Source organism: Haemaphysalis longicornis, unplaced genomic scaffold, assembly GCF_048455015.1.
Source record: "Haemaphysalis longicornis isolate Haplotype H1 unplaced genomic scaffold, Haemaphysalis longicornis Haplotype H1 scaffold_2, whole genome shotgun sequence".
NCBI classification, from domain to species: Eukaryota; Metazoa; Arthropoda; class Arachnida; order Ixodida; family Ixodidae; genus Haemaphysalis; species Haemaphysalis longicornis.
In genome coordinates, this window is record NW_027526295.1 from 194458098 (window position 1) to 194476152 (window position 18055).

Consider the following 18055-nt stretch of genomic DNA (forward strand, 5'->3'; position numbering starts at 1 on the left):
AAGACTAATACTCATTAAGGAACATTAATAAGCTTTGGATAGTTCGCAGCTTTGGCGCTTTTTAAGGAATAATCCTCAGGTGTTATTCTTTAAATGGGGAACTATATGTTCTAAAATACTCATGCCAAACTTTTCAAAATGTCCTCCTGTTATATGTGCAAACATATTTGCCCGTATTGCACGACCTTTATGATCATCATGACCCAAGTTGTCACACAAGATCGTTTAGCTTAAGGCTATTTATCGCAGCTTTGGCGTCCTTTTAAAGTAAACTACCAAGTGCATCTCATCTGGCTTATTTTATGAAATGCGGGTTCACTAACGCTTAACCTGATGCCCGCAATTTACTATAAGAGCTTTCAAGCATGTGTGATGCTCGTTCATTAAACGGCACAAAGCTGATGCCAACACCAGATTCAATCATGCCTGTTCCTTAAGCGTTGCCAATATTCTCGAAGATTTTTTAGTGACAACTAGACTAATGACTGTCTAACAGGTCATCCTATGCAAACATATGAATGCACTATATTAAGAGAATATTTTCAAGCTTTATGGCACCGCAATTTGAGTAATTATAAAATAAACTTTTATTTTAGTATATCCTTTTTGTAATGTTTGCACAGCCATAATAGTGGCCGGCTGTTTATTGAAGGGGCGTACAAAAGACACTCGAGGCTTTCTGAGCGCAGACTGCGCAATGGAGAGCGTGGTTACGCATATAGTCTTCCACTGAGACATTGTGTGTTTACAGCGCCAGAAAGGTGACATCGGAGGCTCGCCCCAGCGACGTCAGCGGAAACGCGCGGGTATTCAACATAACACTTTCCAGGTGTGTGGCCTTGGACAGCGGCAGATGGCCCCTATATAAAGGTATACATGCTGAAAGCTGCGAAGTAACTTATAAATAAGTAACCCATACGTGTATACGTATATAAGGGGTACTAGGCTATAGGTTACTTTTGTACCTTATATATTATAGGTTACACAAATTCGAAAATGTGCACCTCTATTAAGGGTTACCCAGCTTAGAGTGTAGGGGAGGGCTGCGGATTAATTTTGGCCACCTGGGGATCTTTAGCGTGCGCCGAAATGTCGTACACACGGGCGTTTCTGCTTTTCGCCTCCATCAGAAAGCGGCCGCCGCGGCCGTGAATCGAACCCGTGACCTCGTGCTCAGCAGCACAACGCCTTAGCCACTGAGCCACCACGGCGGGTAGTAGCTCAAAGCCGAACGTCATCCGGAGGTCTGGTTCGCAGAATAACGTTGAACCTGATTATGATGATGATGATGATGATGATGATGATGATGATGATGGTGGTGGTGGTGGTGGTGGTGGTGGTGGTGGTGGTGGTGGGGATTTTATGGCGCAAGGCCGACAAGGGCAAAGCGCGCCAACGGAAAGTTATTTTATAAGGACGGAGTGATAGTAAACGTAAAACATTTACTAAAAATATATGTGAGATGACATAAAAGACAATGTAGATGAGACTGGTGTAAAGGGCGGGGGTGTCAACGTGCATGGTATGTGAGTAAAAGTAAAAGTGACGCAAAACAGAACCTGATTCTGTGGTCCGGCCCAATGATTAGCCAGTGCTTTGTGCATTCCCCTCACCACCAGGCGTATCGTCATTATGGGGCGTATGTCCTGTCAGTTGCACTGCCATTTGGCACCTTTGGGTGAACACCGTCTTCAGAACAATATGTATTCGGTGCTATGATTCTCAAGCCTACAAAACATGAAAACAATAGCTCCTGGTTCTTCCAGCTACCAGAAGAAAAAAAAAACCTTTTTAAGCAAAGGATCGAAGAAGGCTGCCAAAACAAACTTCACGCTCACAAAAAATATTCTTACACCGCCAGAGTCAGTTGGCTGAGAAAGGGGTTATGTTCGGCCTTGCACGCACAGCTTGAAACGACCTTGCGGGGCATTGTTTAGGAGGCGTGACGTATGAGCTGAAACTCTTCAGGGGTAGACAGCCGGAGCAAGACGAGCGTTTCTGAACGATCGCTGTTAGTTGGTTAGTAACGGGAAGGCTAACAGCACCTGCTGATACCGCGCAGCGCTGCAAATTTTCCACTGCAACACGTGGCTTGTGACGTAAGTAAAAGCTGCCACTCGAAGAATTCTCCGCAGGAGTTCTGAAAGACAGTTGGCAACTAAACTTTGCACGTTAGGACGCTCAGTGGAAGATTTCCATTTCAAACTTCACAATTTGAAGCACGCGACGTAGGGGAGGGAGTTCAAAGCTTAATTCAGCTCTTACGGACGCAGCACTTTTCTAAAGATGAAATGTTTGCTTTCTCGCTGGCACTCTGCTGATAGTGCTATTTGTAAAACAAGTACGAACTTTACCAGGCTTCATGCGTATTCTTGAAAGGAAAAACGCGTTTGAATGCTCAAACGAAAGACGCGTTTGATACTGTTTTCAAATAGAAGAACGTATGTGGAAATAACATAGCCCGAACCAGAACGCATGCATGAAACAGGCGATATTTGGTAGTTGCAGTAATATATGGATTGTAGGGTTTTACGCGCCGACGCACCCGCCGCGGTGGCTCAGTGGCTAAGGCGTTGCGCTGCTGAGCACGTGGTCGCGGGTTCGATTCCCGGCCGCGGCGGCCGCTTTTCTGATGGAGACGAAAAGCAAAAACGCCCGTGGATTGATTGTAGGGTTTAACGCGCCGACGCAACGCAGGCGATGAGGCGCGCCGTAGTGGAGGGCTCCGGATTTAATTTGACCGCCTGAGGATCTTTACCGTGCGCCGAAATCTCGTACACACGGGCGTTTTCGCTTTTCGCCTCCATCATAAAAGCGGCCGACGCGGCCGGGAATCGAACCCGCGGCCTCGTGCTCAGCAGCGCAACGCCTTAGCCCCTGAGCCACCGCGGCGAGTAGTTGCAGTAATATAGAGGCAACCGAACTGAAAATGGTGCACGCAGGAAGGATTTTATGATTTTGGTCTTCGACGCTCACTTTTAGCCACTTCTGGGCTTTTAGAAATTGAAACGAATGAAAAGGCGTGGCAAAAAACGCAGTGAAGCCTCATTATAACGAAAGCACTTTATGCGAGGTTTCAACACTTTCGGCTCTACTGCATGCGCTGCAAGCTCTCTACGGTTTTAGCGATGTACCTTTTACGACAGAGTATCTTTCGTGCTCGACGAATTCGTCTTGAGGAGGTTCTCGTGTACATGAAACGCAAGAAAACACAAGAAAAATGGTTAAGCATACGGCCTATTCCGCTTTATATGAACTCCTGAAAAAGCAATATACGCTCGTCAGTGATGACGTGGTTGATGAAAGACCGTCTGGACAAGATGGAAAATTCAAAAGAAAAAGAACGTCTACTCAGCCGCGAAATCCCACTTAAATAGCTTAAAAAATAAACGAGTGAACAACAAAACCGGTGAAAATTTACAAGTGGAAGAAATAATGTATTTAAATAACCTCATTTTATTTGCGGTTAGAAATGCCTAAAATAATATATAGTCACGAGCATTTCACTCTTACACAGCAGGAAGTCTGTGACTAGTATTATGCTACCCATGCAGCTTCAGCGCCTCTCGCTTGTGACCTTAACCACAGATAAGACAGCAGATCAAACTCGCTCATTTGGCAGCAGCACCCCAAGCTACAGATGCTCGTTTCGAGATATGTTAACTAAACTACGAGAACCGGTGCCATTCCGCATTCTTGTATCATTGTTAGAGCTAACTGCCAGAATCAATCGATTTCTGTACAGTAATGTGAGTTTGCGATTCATAGCTAAGTTAAAGGTCCACGGGATCCTGCAACGCTGATCGGCCGGGGTCTTTCTGCACCGAAAAATTAAACGCCCCGCTTAGTAGAACTCGGCCGCTATTTTGCTGTTTTAAATGGTTGATACCTTAAGCTGTGGATTGTATATGTCACACCTTAAGTTTTGATAGTTTTCTCGATGGAGCCACTTCTCTGGCGATTTGGGAAGGTTGTGTCTAGAGGGCCGTACGACGGCACCCTAAGCTCTACACCAAAGCGTTGGCGTTACTCCGCTCTCCCGTAGCCTAACCTAATATAACAGAACCTAACCGACAAAAAGCAATCATTTAAAACACTGAAAAACATAAGCCATGAAAATTAGAACTGAAACTGCAGATGTAAAAAAAATAAGAGAGGCTCAGAGCTGTGTTCGAACCACCGCACTTGGGGTCAAGAAGGTAACACGGAACCAGAACAACAGACTCTCTGCCAGCCTAGTCTGAAGTACTGCAATATCGTCGGACGGAACTCTAAAAACTGTTTCTCTGAAACAAATGTGCCATTTCAACACTGAAATTTCAATCTCGACAAGCAGTGCGTTCTCGGAATGGAAAAATGAAGCTGGTAAAAGTCCTACACCATCAGAAGACTGCCAGCAAGGAAGGAAACATTTCATTTTTAGGAAGTGCTGCGTCCGTAAGAGCTGAATTAAGCGTTGAACTCCCTCCCCTACGTCGCCTGCTTTGAATTGTGAAGTTTGAAACGGAAATATTCCACTGAGCGTCCTAACGTGCAACGTTTAGTTGCCAACTGTCTTTCAGAACTCCTGCGGAGAATTCTTCGAGTGGCAGCTTTTACTTACGTCACAGGCCACGTGTTGCAGTGGAAAATTTGGAGCGCTGCGCGGTCTCAGCAGGTGCTGTTAGCCTTCCCATTACTAACCAACTAACAGCGATCGCTCAGAAACGCTCGTCTTGCTCCGGCTGTCTACCCTTGAAGAGCTTCAGCTCATACTTCACGCATCCTAAACAATACCCCGCAAGGTCGTTTCAACCTGTGCGTGCAAGGCCGAACGTAATCCCTTTAAAAGGGTCGCAAGTTTGGCGAGTTGGTAATGATGCATCTCAAAAAAAAATGGCCGCGTATCTGCTCCTTTCGTTGCAAATGCCGTCAAAAGACGATAGTCTTTATCGGCTTTTGCGAAGTAAATGCCTCCCTTCGCTTTCCCGCCCACCTCTCATGTTGTTCCTCTTGCGTCGCGCTCCTCCCAAGGTAAAGACGCCAAAGGTTTGCTTAAATCATTTTAAATTTCCAGCGTTCCACTGCTCCGAACCGGGTGTCTCGATGCGAACGCTGCCGTACGGCGAAGACGCGCGTTAATCAAGGCGCCCTACTTCAACGTTTATAGAACCGCGTTTCCCTACTCCACGTGCGTTGCAAACAGAACGTGGAACCTATCTAGTGGAACCTTGCGTAACTGTTGCCGGTTGATTTCTTAAAATGCCGCCAGAAGCTATAGTGGCGCGGGCGACAGCAGGCGACGGCGGTGTGAATTCTTTTTCTGCAGTTGATGAAGTATTTAATTTCGCAAAAGTCAAGCATGTTTGATTTTGTTATAAAGGAACACTGCAAATATCACTTCTGCATTGATTTGTTGTCTCATATTTGCGTAATGTCTTGTTCTTCTTCAACAATTTTGACAAGTATGAACATTACACCGGACATAGACGGGTAGATTTAGCTGTGGCTATATAAGACTATTGCGCAGGCATTGTTTTGCTTTGGCCGGGTGGCTGAATTGAGTCGCAGACGGACAGACAGACAGACAGACAGACAGACAGACAGAAAGACCAAAATTTCTGGGTTTAAGTAGCCCAATAAAGACTATCGTCTTTAAGAACAGTGCGCAAATTAACGGGTACAATAACACTTGAAGACCGCACAAGCGCAGACTCGCAACTAGTTTATTATTACACACATGAACGCCTTAAACGCCCAGGCGCCCAATCGACACGCCCCACATGCGTAATAGTTCTCGGCGCACTCAGCCGCACGTAAAAAAAAGGCTGACAAGGAGGCCGATATACCAAAAGAAAAACCCCAAAACTTCGCCGTGGTGCCCAATGGTCCCAAGTTGTCTTACGGAATAAAAAAGTGGCAGGACGGTATGACGTGAGCGTAGTGTTTCCGGCTCCTAATAAGTTGGGTGAGATCTGTCGAAGAGCGAACAAAAAGGCAAGAAACCGTCAGGGACGTGTGGTATTAATCACCCAAAGAAGTTCTTACCGTGTGCTACGGGGGTCGTTTATTCGAACCCACTTGCCTGTGGGAAAGCATACATTGGCCAAACGGGACGGTGTTTAAATGTCAGGCTTAAATAACATAACTATTCACAGGAAAAACGTGAACTGAGCCACTTGTTTTCCCATTGCCGCGCATGCATTCCTGATTGTGTCCCTGTGTTTGAGCGCACAGCCATTTTATTCCGACATAAGAACCAGCAAACACGAGAAATTGTAGAAGCCAGCACAACAAAAGCTGGTTCCGATGGCATCGGTCATCCGTCTATCACCCTGCTTAGTCGAGAAGTGAGCGCGATTTCAGTGCCTCTTCTGGGCATGCGTGTTGGGGGTGGGAGAGGGAGGGGGGGGGTCTCAAACCATGTGTGATGCGGTTATCGTTGCTGTTTTTCGCCATTCGTGCGTCTCAAAGTTTGTTTTGTGGTTTTGTTATCACTGTTATCTGTACGTGCGGCTGAGTGCGCCGAGAACTGTGACGCATGTGGGGCGTGTCGATTGGGCGCTTGGGCGTTTAACGCTTTATTGTGTGTAATAATAAACTAGTTGCGAGTCTGCACTTTTGCTGTCTTCATGTGTTGCTGTCCCCGTTAGTTTGCGCGCAGTTTGTTTTTTGAGATATTGCTCATTCCACCGCGACTCATTGCAACGAACCATAACTCACAATAATAACAGACCCTCTACAAGCCCCGTCGCCTGTATCAAGACGGACTAGCCGCACCCAAGGATCTTCCCCGTACTGTAAAGCTTCCCGAAAACATCTAAATAACCATTGTCTAGGTCCCAGGCACGTCTTGTGGTGGACAAGGCAGCACATGCCGCCACCTGCGACCTTCATATCCGGGCATTCCCAACTTTTTGACAGGACACCTCGAGTAGCACGGAACACTCAACCAGCAGTCCGGCACCTATCGAGCCCACTTAAAACTCAATGCTCTCACACCCCAAACACCTGAAAAGAACATAACCTCCTCCGCGCACCTCACTATCCAAGTACCATGCATACACACTCCGAAGACCCCAAACACGAACATTTTACAAGTACAGAATCCGCTCCAAGATATCGCCATTCCTATTCTCACCTGACTAACCGTACTGAAACTTGCCCCTCCTGCTGGGGCCCTTAAATGGGCCTGCACTATTCTGTAAATAAGTAAAAAAATAAAAACTCACCCTAACGACGCACCATTTGGCATTCTGCCCGCACAACCTCAACCCCATGAAGAACCCATCCCTTGAGCAGTGCGAGTTCACGCTTACAAGCTTGGCACCGGACCCTCAGGAGGCCCTCGTGCAACGAGCCCTGTATGCGGTGCAGGCTCGTGGCCTCCTGGATACAGGAGGCTAACCGCAACCTCGTCCGAATACTCGCTTGCTCAAAAAGATGTTTATTCCTCCTACTTTACAAGCCACAATGATTCATCTCTGGGGTAAACGTCGTGGACGAGGCAACCATGAATGCGTGGCATCGTCGTTGCATCGTCAGTATTTTTGGCAATGATGATGGTAATAGTGACGATGGGTCGTGACATGCGTACGGACAGACATATTTTCTGTGTAAAGCCAGGTACACACAGTATTCTGCGCGTAAAAAACGCCACCGGAAACACGTCCGACGCGCTGCACTGCCTTATCGGTAAGGAAGCCGCGTGCACTCAGCCGCCATCGTCGGCATTATAGACGTCGGGCGCCGGCACACCGCTTCGTGGTACGCCATGAAGCCGGATAGCACGTCGTCGCCGAGTGCCAGAGCTTTATGGGAACTTCAGTTGTGTACATAACCGGGCCGAGGACACACGTGACCGGTGCCGAGGGCACACACACACACACACAGCATCTCTGTCGTCCTCGTAGAACAAGAGCTCCTTTCTTTGTCTTAACTCCGCAGGAGGACTGCTTCTTGACCCCCGAGGTCTTATCGGCGGCGTGAGTTAGTGCGTTAACGGGACGCTTTGTCTTTTTACGTGTATGGGCCAGCAGAGCTTGACGTGGAGGCACGTGCATAAGTCTTGGAAAGCACGTTGCTCGTCACTCGCGGCGCATATCTTCCGTTCGAGCTAACGACAGGAAAACTGCCACGTAATTCGCCGTCTCGCGTGTTATATGCTCGCGCGGTCGTTTCTAGCCTCGTGATTGTCTCGAGTTAGAGGTTTTATGACTTCGCGTGGGCCCGCGCACAGCTTGCGTAAAGCCGTGTTAACGACGGAGAGCTTAGGGTATACTCGTGACCCCTTCAGTTTCATGCGAGAGATGCCGATAGAGATATATTCCTGATGCCTCTCGCGCATCAAGCCTGTGAAATGTCCATGCGAGAGGAAGGGGGAAGGGGGGGGGGGGTAAAGTAAAAGTAGTATAGAAGCTATATATGCCTCATTGGCGTATTCATGGGAGGTTGTGGCCGTTACTACACCAGGGTGGCCAATCCTGCTCTGGTGAGGGAGTGCATTACCGGCAATGGTCGCCGGGGTCAGGCCGCACCCCAAGCCCCTTTGTGCAATTCCATCAATACGCGGATTTTTTGTTTAATCCGTTGGGAATTGTCCGGCACCGGGATTCGAACCACGGTCCTTCTGCACGCGAGGCGGGTCTTCTACCTCTACGCCATCGCTGCAACCTCAATGAGTAATGATCAATAACCTCGGGACAGCACAGCAGTTTTAGATAGATGGCGAGGCAGTGGAAGTGGTAAGCGAATATATATACTTAGGCCAAGTTGTGACCCCAGATTCCAACCATGAGGCAGAGATAATTAGAAGGATCAGAATGGGGTGGGGTGCATATGGCAGACATTCTCAGATAATGAATAGCAGCCTACCATTGTCGCTGAAGAAGAAAGTGTATGACAGCTGCATCTTACCGGTACTCACCTACGGGGCAGAAACATGGAGGCTCACTAAGAGGGTTCAACTTAAATTGAGAACGACTCAGCGGGCAATGGAGCGGAAAATAATAGGTGTAACATTAAGGGACAAGAAGAGAGCGGAGTGGGTCAGGGAGCAAACTGGTGTTAAAGACATATTAGTAGAAATTAAGAAGAAGAAATGGACGTGGGCAGGGCATGTAATGCGAAGGCAAGATAACCGCTGGTCATTAAAGGGGTCCTGAAATACCTTCCGCCGATGCGTGGATGTACATGTAACCAAATAAAGCAATGTATTAGCAATCTCCTCCCGCAAGAATTTTGTTGAAGCGATGAGTATTAGCTGAGAAATCGTAAATCAAAAACCGCGTATTATCGTCGCGCCGCGTTTCCTCCTCCTTTCAACTTACTCTCCGCTGTTGACGACGAGCGAGCCTTCCCTCCCATGATGCTGCGCTCCTCGGCGGTGACGTACTTCCGCTATTGCGCTGCTCACACAGCCGTCTGCTACGGGCAAGCTTTGTTGACTCCATGAATCCCGCTCTCCGCTCAAGGCTGGAAAAGCGAACGAAAAATCTGGCCGCATGTGTGCGGCGGCCTAGCCTTGCCCTTTCGCGGTGTACGTTGCTGCAGAACTTAGCTATCGGCGGCACGCGACTCTTTATCGGCGGCGAACTCACAGCCGCACGGGGAGGATCCTGCGCTCGCTCCCTTGGATGCACAGCGCACTGTTTATCCAAAAAGCGCCGTATCAGATGGGGCCCCGCTGGTGCCGGGTCTTATTTTGTGGCGGTGGTAATTCCTGGCGGCGGCATGTGAAAAAAGACATTTTAAACCGATGCAGAACCCGTGCACAAAACGCCAGTTCAGCTTGGGGCGACGCGTGGTGGAGAGCGGCAACGTTGGCAAAACATGCTCCTCCGCGGCTCTGAGCTTTCTAGCGCTGGAGCGAGCACCATTTCTTTGACAATATCAAACATCGGTTGCCCTGGAAACAAGGCACAAACCGCTCTAGAAGTCAGTTACGGTTGCGTGTTCCCGGTTCAGCTTGGGGCCCCACTTCGCGGCATATGGGCACTGCAGGCGTACCACTCACTCCCATTTGGAAGTGCGAGATGCGTTTGGCATTACAGGAGGCGATGGTGTGTGTGTTGTGGACGCCTTTGTTTCGCGATGAAATGCGACGTTGTGCTTCTGCGGGTGGATAGTGCTTCCCATGGTCTGGATTACCTATCTCAAGCGGCGTACGACTCAACCTCGCATGGTGTATGTGCAGTGTGCGTGGCTAAAAGCCATCTCGGCTTGTGCGCTAGAGTTAAGTGACTTGCTGTTCGTCCCCGCAAACCGCGCGCGAGGTGAGTGCCGAATTTACGAGAGGCAGGAGGAGGCAACCCATCGTCTGTCAATCGCGGTTCGGACTTGCAACGCATGTTGTGACGTTGTGTTCGTTCGAAACGCATCTCTGGATTGTTTGGAAGTTGAATAAAATGTATGCGTCAAACTCGGGCATTCGGCTCAGGGCGTTCTCTGCGATTGCAAGAAAGAAGCATGCCACGGTGCTTCAACGCTTTCTTTATGGAACGTACTCAAGTAAGAGAATATTCATGTCGTGTTATGGCCCTGTTACATTCAATACAAACGGTTAAGCGTTTGTTTACACTTGTTTCGTTTGTCGTAAAATGTCCAAGCACTCCGGCACTCCGCTGGCAGATCAGCCGGCGAGCCGACGCTGAGCAGACGACTCATCTCTTTGCCGGAAGTGTGTGAAAAAGCCACCCAATAGCAGGATGTCTAGCTCATGACGAACATCAGGGAATCGGTGATGTAGACATGTGAAGATGGCGGCGTCCAAAAACACGAAGGAAAGGGTGAGAAAAAAGCGACAAACTTTGCAACAAAAGTGTGAGCTTTCCGCTGCGCGTAAAAGAGTAATACTTGGTACAGATGATGTTGACGACCCAATCTAACGATTGCGCTAGTCAATTTAGTGTGCTCAAAACGCCTTTCAGGGCCCCTTTAAGGGTAACAGAGTGGATCCCTAGAGAAGGCAAGCGTTGCAGGGGGTGGCAGAAAGTTAGATGGGCAGATGAGATCAAGAAGTTTGCGGGGATAAATTGGTCACAGTTGGCACAGGACCAAGGTAATTGGAGAATAATGGGAGAGGCCTTTGCCCTGCAGTGGGCGTAGATAGGATGATGATGATGATGATGATGATGATGATGATGATGATGATGATGATGATGATGATATATGCCTCATTGATGGTGACGTTTCCCCAAAACGCACAGCAGGAAAGCCAACATTCACTGAGGGTGATGATGATAGTGGGTGAAGTGAAAGCTGGTTGAAACGCGAAGCCTTCTTGGTCCAAAGCCACAGTCCAAAATCCAAATCGTTCAGCCTAAAACGCACTGTAGGGAGGCCAACTTACACAATATGTTCCACAAAGGCACATCAAGCGCCTCAAAAAAAAGGAAGCCTCCCCTGGTCAGAGTCGAACCTGAGTACCTCGCGTTATGAAGCTCACGTCGATCGGACTGCGCCATTCCGGCATGGTCGAACAAGTTTAGATTTTTCTCTTTGACTTTGACTCAGGCTGCGTGGGAGACAGCTTCGCGTTTTAATAATCTTTCTCTTGAGAAAGGAGCTTTGATTTTCTGACTGCGCGGCGCAGCGTTTGGTTCTGAGAGGACATGCTCGCTGACATGTTACATCAGCCTCCTACGGTTTCACGACTGCCCACTTTATTTATCAGGACATGAAGCCCCTTCTACGAGGAAATCTCCGGCAACATTGGCAACAGGAATGGGACGAACAAATAATTAACGAGTTACATTTAATAAGACCATCATAAGGTCAATATGCTACAGAAAAACGAAACCGGTTAACTGAAATATCTGTGTGCAGACTGAGTATCGGTCACACGAATGGTACACGTTAACACAGTTCGTTCATGGTCCCTATCACAAGAAATACAAATAACTGGGGAGTTCTCGGTCTTCCGCACTAGGATCTGTCCCTGCGACACCCACTAAAAATTATGTTCTTACACAAGTCAGCTTTACTATGATCCCCTCAAATGCACTGTTGGGCAGACATTTTCTTTGGCGGACTTAAAAGCAGTAAAAAAGAATGAAGGTGCATGAGCCTGAAACCATGAAGACCCCATCGTATGGAGCGCTAGCCGTACCTCGTGCTTCTGCAAATCCGGCCTCTCTACTGCACACACATGCATTTCTGGAAAGACATTGTCCTAGGCGCCGTGTATTCACTCTGATGCCAAGGTAGGGAATTTTTCAAATGCGTTTGTAGAGCCACATGTGTCCCTATTAGGCGCTATATACCGAGCCCCTTTACTATCTCCCTAGTATACAAAAAAAAAAGGATTTGCTGGGGAGGCGTTTTTTAGGAGCTATCTATGTAAGGGGTCCTATATCAGGGCCCCAGGGTCTAGAATTATGCGCATTTTCTTGAGCCGCGAAATGTGTGACATATCAACGTTGCAGATGAACAGGCTGATTTCCTCATTGAGACCACATAAAAAACATCCGTATAGAGAAAGAACGCCACACAGCCTCACATCTGAAGCTCTAGGGGAAAGAAGACAGTATGGGCCACGCCACGAACACGTGCACGGCCAGCCGCCGATCACGGCCCCGGAGCAGGTGTTCAAGACTCAGTGCATGCAGCTTGAGGAAACCGGGGATGACAAAGGATGTAAAAATGAGATACGCGGTCCGCTTCAGCAGTGTGGTTCGTAGCCCGACCAATGTTCCTGCTATCTATCGATTCTGCTTTACAATACTCTTGGGGAACATATAGAAACGGGGTTGTTTTCTTTTTCAGGGAGGGGTGAACAAGAGTTCTGCGGAAGTGGTCCTGCCCGTTCATTTTTATACAAGGCAACGGCGTGTTCCTTGGACGTACTGCAACTGAAATCGGGTAAATAACCACAAGTGATATGGTTATATATGCCCAAGAAGGCCCTGTCCGCAGAGGTATGAACACATTGTTTGCACGTCTTCTTTTTTTGTTAGAATAAATTCCTTCAGAAGGGTAAACGCCAACGCCGACTTTTAAACAGCCAGCTAGTTGACCCTGCGAGACTGCGGCACCAGTGCTCCCCGGTGAGTCATCGGGATCAACGCACCGACGTCTGCGAACTCCGCTGTCACCGAGTGTCCCAGAGTGCCGTCGTCATCAACCGTGCCGGGTATTTTCCAGCGACATTTGCAACGTAGCTTTAAGGGCTTCCTGTAAAGACTCTGGCTCTCCGTTCGGGTGGTTATTTTCGGTACACAGCGCACAGCTATTCCTGCTGGTTATTAAGTGTAATCAGTGTGAAAATATGAATTCTTATCTCGATTTTTGTACTTTTTGTGACGTTTCCCAGGAGCTCGTTATAGTTTGTGTTCAGCCTAGATTGTGATTCGTCATAAATGTTGTTTTGTTGTCCATTCAATGCTAAGAGAGTCAGCCTCTGCGCGGTTACCGGCTGTTCGATGTTCGAGTACTAAAGCCTCTCGTGATTCGATAGTACTGGGTAATGTCTTGGTATGTGAAAAGAGGTGCGCAGACCCCACCGTTCTCAGCGGCTCGGTGACAGATATCTCTAGCCTGTTTTTGAGCTCCGAATGCCACTTGTCCCGAGAAGAGCCTCAGGCAGGCGTCTTGAGAATCAGCGGCTATGATCTTGGTGGTTAATTGGTTGCATTACGGGGAGTGAAATTGCTAATTCTTCAAAGTCCCTCCCTGCCAGAAACTGAGCTCCCGACATCTTGCTTGTCAGCGCTACACTTTGGCCAGCATACACGAGCACAGCTGCGGGGAACATTTTGTTGTTAAAGGGACCACGAAGACCAAATACAAGTGTTTTATTCGAAAGATTTGGAGTTTTATAGCGCGCTCAGCGCTCGTACGGCAGCACATGATGTTTTATTCACTGAGAAATTAAACATTGAAGCCATTGAATTCCAATTCTCCCGCTAAATCGCATGTTTCCAGGGATTGTCAATGACGTATCCAGGGCAGGGCCTTAAAACTAAAGATCAGGCTCATCAGGCCTGCTACAACTTCGCAGACGACCATTTGGTTATCTTGTTTATCTCCCGCTTTCGTAGATGGCGCTGCAGTACCGCCGAAGCACCAGTGTTCGCACATTGCTTCTGACCGTATTTTTGTTAGGGTTGATAGTCATCGTTTCTTAAAACATAAACTATGACTTGACAAACATGGTCACGTAAGTGGCCGTGCCGCTTATGTCAGTTGGCCAGCGTTGGGTCGGTGAAGCCCAACGCGTCCGACGGCTGTCTTAAGCAGTGTCAGCTGGCAAAGTACCGCACTAAACTGTTCGATGTTTACGTGTTCGTTCCTTACTTTCATATTTTACCCCGGCATCCTTACTGCTATAAAAATATTACTCATTACATTTAAGCGCAAATAGCTCGTTCTGCAAGCTTATTGCGTTTGCCCATGCCAGCCTCAGCCAATGGCAGAGCTGCCCATAATACGTCGTAGGTTTTAGTGCAGGAAATGAGCTAGCGGGTCCCACGGTCATTCGCTTTTTTACCTATTATATAGCTTACTTGAGTGAAGTTTGCACTAAACGTGGCGTCAGTATTATTCGAACGAGGTAATCTTGTGAATGAACCAAACTTGCATGCTGTCTTCATGGCCACTTTAAAGGAGCCATGAAGAGAAAATACAACTTCGCTTAATTTGAAAGAACTAGGATTCAGTATCTCACTCAGCTCCATTACAGCCCCAAAAGATGTTTTTTAACGAAAAAAAAGCAAGAAGTATTTAAAAACTTTCAAATTTTGCGCCACAGTGACGTGTTATGAGCAAGAATGACGTCATACGGGCTCACAATAAAACATAATTTTCGGTGCGTTAGCTGCACGTTAGAATTCAAGTGATGCGGTCAAATGGAACTAGAGGCCCCATTACAGACGTCCACACACGTGTCGTCGCGACAGGTCAGTCAGGCGGCCGCCAATCGCACAAACAAGGTTCCGTGACGTCATAGAAAAGTTGCGGGAAATTGGCTAGGGGGTCGCGACTGCTTCACACGTTTTCTTTAATATCTCCGTTATTTGTTCGAACAGTGCGATGATATTGGTATCATTGTTATCGGGCCTAAGCAGTCTTTCTAATAAACCCAACTTGTATTTTGTCTTCATGGCTCCTTTAAAGGGGTAATGAGGACAGCGTTCTGCGGAGTTTATTTTCGAAGAATGTGGTGACTATTTCAATTCATCCCAGCCATGAAAGGCGTTTTTATAACAAGAAAAAACGCAAGAAATCTTAAAAAACTTTTCACGTTTTCCTCTACAGTGACGCAATATGGGAAGCAGTGACGGAATACAGGCAGCACTAAAAACGGTTATCACCGTGTTAACTCCACGTTAGCATTCAAGGGATACAATCTGACAAAACTAGAGGCCCCATTAAAATTGCCCACTCATCTTTCTCAGCAGTGGCTCTGATCGGCGGCAGCCAATCGCACACCGAGATACTCCGCCATAAAGTGACTGCGTGCGTGTTGTCGCCACAGCTTCATCTGTTGTAGCATAAGCTACACTGGCCGAGGTTGAGCAGTTTCGAGTGGACCCTGAAGCGCGGGAAGCATTGGATTGAATTGGATTTGGGTTTGGATTTGGATTGATTGGATTGGATTTGGATTGGATTGGATTAAATTGGGTTGTATTGGATTGGACATCCAATCCAAATAGAGTACGGGTGTGTAGAGAATTGGGTCTGCACATTCGCCGGTCTGCGCATTCCAGAGGAGTGACGTCATAGCCGCGGCAGACGCACTGGCGCTGGCCTGTGCCCAGCTGTGCGCCTCCGTTGCTCAGTAGCCAAGTCTGACGCTGCGCCGGAGCCGCTTGATAGCCGTTTCGCGTGGCTTCTGGAGAGCCGTGCTGCGCATGCGCGAGGAGCCATGACTGGACTGGACTGGACTGCACTGGACTGGACCAGACTGGACTGGATTGCATTGGATTGGATTGGATTGCTGAACCTTAGCTCACGCGACGTATACCCTGGTATAGCCGAGCTACGCCACTGCTATTTTTTTCTTCAATATCTGTATTGTTTGTTTGAAGTGTGCTATAGAACTGATATCATTGTTATCGGGACAGGAAATCTTTTAATAAACCAATTTAAACTCGTATTTCGTCTCCCCGGCCCTCTTAAGAAAGAGATTAACATCAAAGCATTGTCCGGGTGAGCTAAACCAGTACCAAGCTTGGCACGAAAGGTGCTGGTTCAGACGATCCTGACGTGGAAGAGACGAGAGTAGAATATTAAAACTGCCTCGCCGAAACATAATGATCACGGTAATTCAATACAGTTGAACCTTTGTTATAACGAACACTGATATAGCGAATTATCGGCTATAGCGAAATAAATACGAAGTTTAGTTGGTCACGCTTTGTTTCAATGGCGCGTCTTCTTTTATAACGAAACTGAAATCGTGAGCCACGCGTGATATCGGATATAACAAAGAAATATTTTACCAGGAGTCTGAGAAGATACCGGGAAAGACCTTCCGGCATCCGAAACTGCAGAGGCCTTTTTGTTCGTGGACACTGTGGAAAAGTCCATCCTGCTCAGTGCTGTGAGTAGCCACTACATGAAGATCACATCCATCATAAAATAAATAAGACGCATTCCTGTTTTGACAAGGGAACCTTGTTATGTTGTAATTTCTCATACTCATGTTCTGGCTTATTCAGCTTGAAATGAAACAAGGAGAAAGGTAAGGGTTGCATTGTTTATAGTGGGTTGGAAACCTAAATAAGGCATTTTTGTATCAAGTATTTTTGCGCGAGCCAGGTTGTCTATTTGTTGCAGCCTATTTTTACCTCTACTTTGATAACCAATATCGGATATAACGAACGAATTTGCTGTCCCGATACTACTTCGCTATAACGAGGTTCGACTGTAATACTATTTGAGAACTCAGGAAGACGTAAAATAGCCAGTGTGTTTGCCTAATCCTACTTACGCTTGCGGCTTGGAGCGCGCAGCTGACGCGGCATTTCCCCATCGGTTGCAAACTCGCAAATACAGTCGCAACTTCAATAATGCACCAACAATGCACCAGTACAACTCAAAACACAAAACATTTTGTGTTTTGAGTGGTACAAATGTTGAATTGTCGCACTTCCGTAATGATGTTTTACTAAAATGATGTTGTAGAGTGTTAAAACTTCATTGTAAATGTTGCGTTTGAAAAGCTGTCGAGTCAAGCTGTATATAAAGTTGAGATTGTATTTTTTAGAACCTCCATGTAAACATATTTCGGCCACCATCCTCATCGGTAAAGACAGCCAGCAGAATTACATTACAATACCAAGTGCTAAGAAGTATGCAAGAGAAAGAGAGAAAAAGACCTTTATTAATAAATCCTGCGAGGGGGCGGGATTCACCACGCAGGGCTTCACCGCCCCCGCCTACCCTGGGCCTCAAGGGGTACCCAGGCCTTGGCTTCGGCTACTAGGGAGCGCTCCCCCAGCAGGAGGGTCTCCCGTTCGCTTCTGCCGGCCCAGGGCTTCCTCGAGCCGCTGGATCGCGTATAGTTGGTCGCCCTCATCCGTCGAGCGGATGCACTTCTCGATGTCCGGTGGTAGCGGGCCGGGGCCCCGCACACCCCGCACAGGTTCGTCACAGTTCCAAAGTATGTGGGCCAGGGTGGCCAGTTCCACCCCGCACACACAGCACACACCGTCGCCGGGAATGTCCGAGCACATGTGCCGGGCCAGTGCCGGCGTCAACACTGTCCCGACTTGTAGCTGTCTGAAGAGCACGCCCTCGTGCCTCCCCAGCCCCCGATGAGGGCCGGGAAGCTCGCGGCGTCCCTCCTTGTACCACGCCAGTATCTCACTGTAGCCGGCTAGGGGCTCCATGTTGTCTTCCGTCCGCAGGGCTTGGGCACGGGGGGGCGTCGCGCGGTGCACGATTTCTCGCGCGACGGCGTCCGCGCCCTCGTTGCGGTTGGGCGTACCGCCGGGGAGGGCTCCGACGTGGGCCGGGAACCACCTCAGCGTTGTTACGGTCTCCTTTCCTCTCGGGAGGATTCTCGCAGCCGGTCTTCCGACGCGACCGCGGCTGTAGCCTGCCACGGCGGCTCGGGAGTCGCTGAGTATTG

General features: G+C 48.2%; 1 long non-coding RNA gene across 2 annotated transcripts; it reads left to right on the forward strand.

Annotated features, from left to right (window-relative positions):
- The first annotated feature begins 773 nt into the window (after positions 1 to 773).
- LOC144167588 (uncharacterized) lies at positions 774 to 14586 on the forward strand. 2 transcript variants are annotated; one of them, XR_013322042.1, is made up of 3 exons: positions 774 to 870; positions 12745 to 12840; positions 12936 to 14586. It is a non-coding gene; the product is annotated as an uncharacterized LOC144167588 (long non-coding RNA). The 2 variants fall into 2 exon arrangements; XR_013322041.1 differs by lacking the exon at positions 774 to 870 and adding an exon at positions 12583 to 12651.
- The last annotated feature ends 3469 nt before the right edge of the window (positions 14587 to 18055 follow it).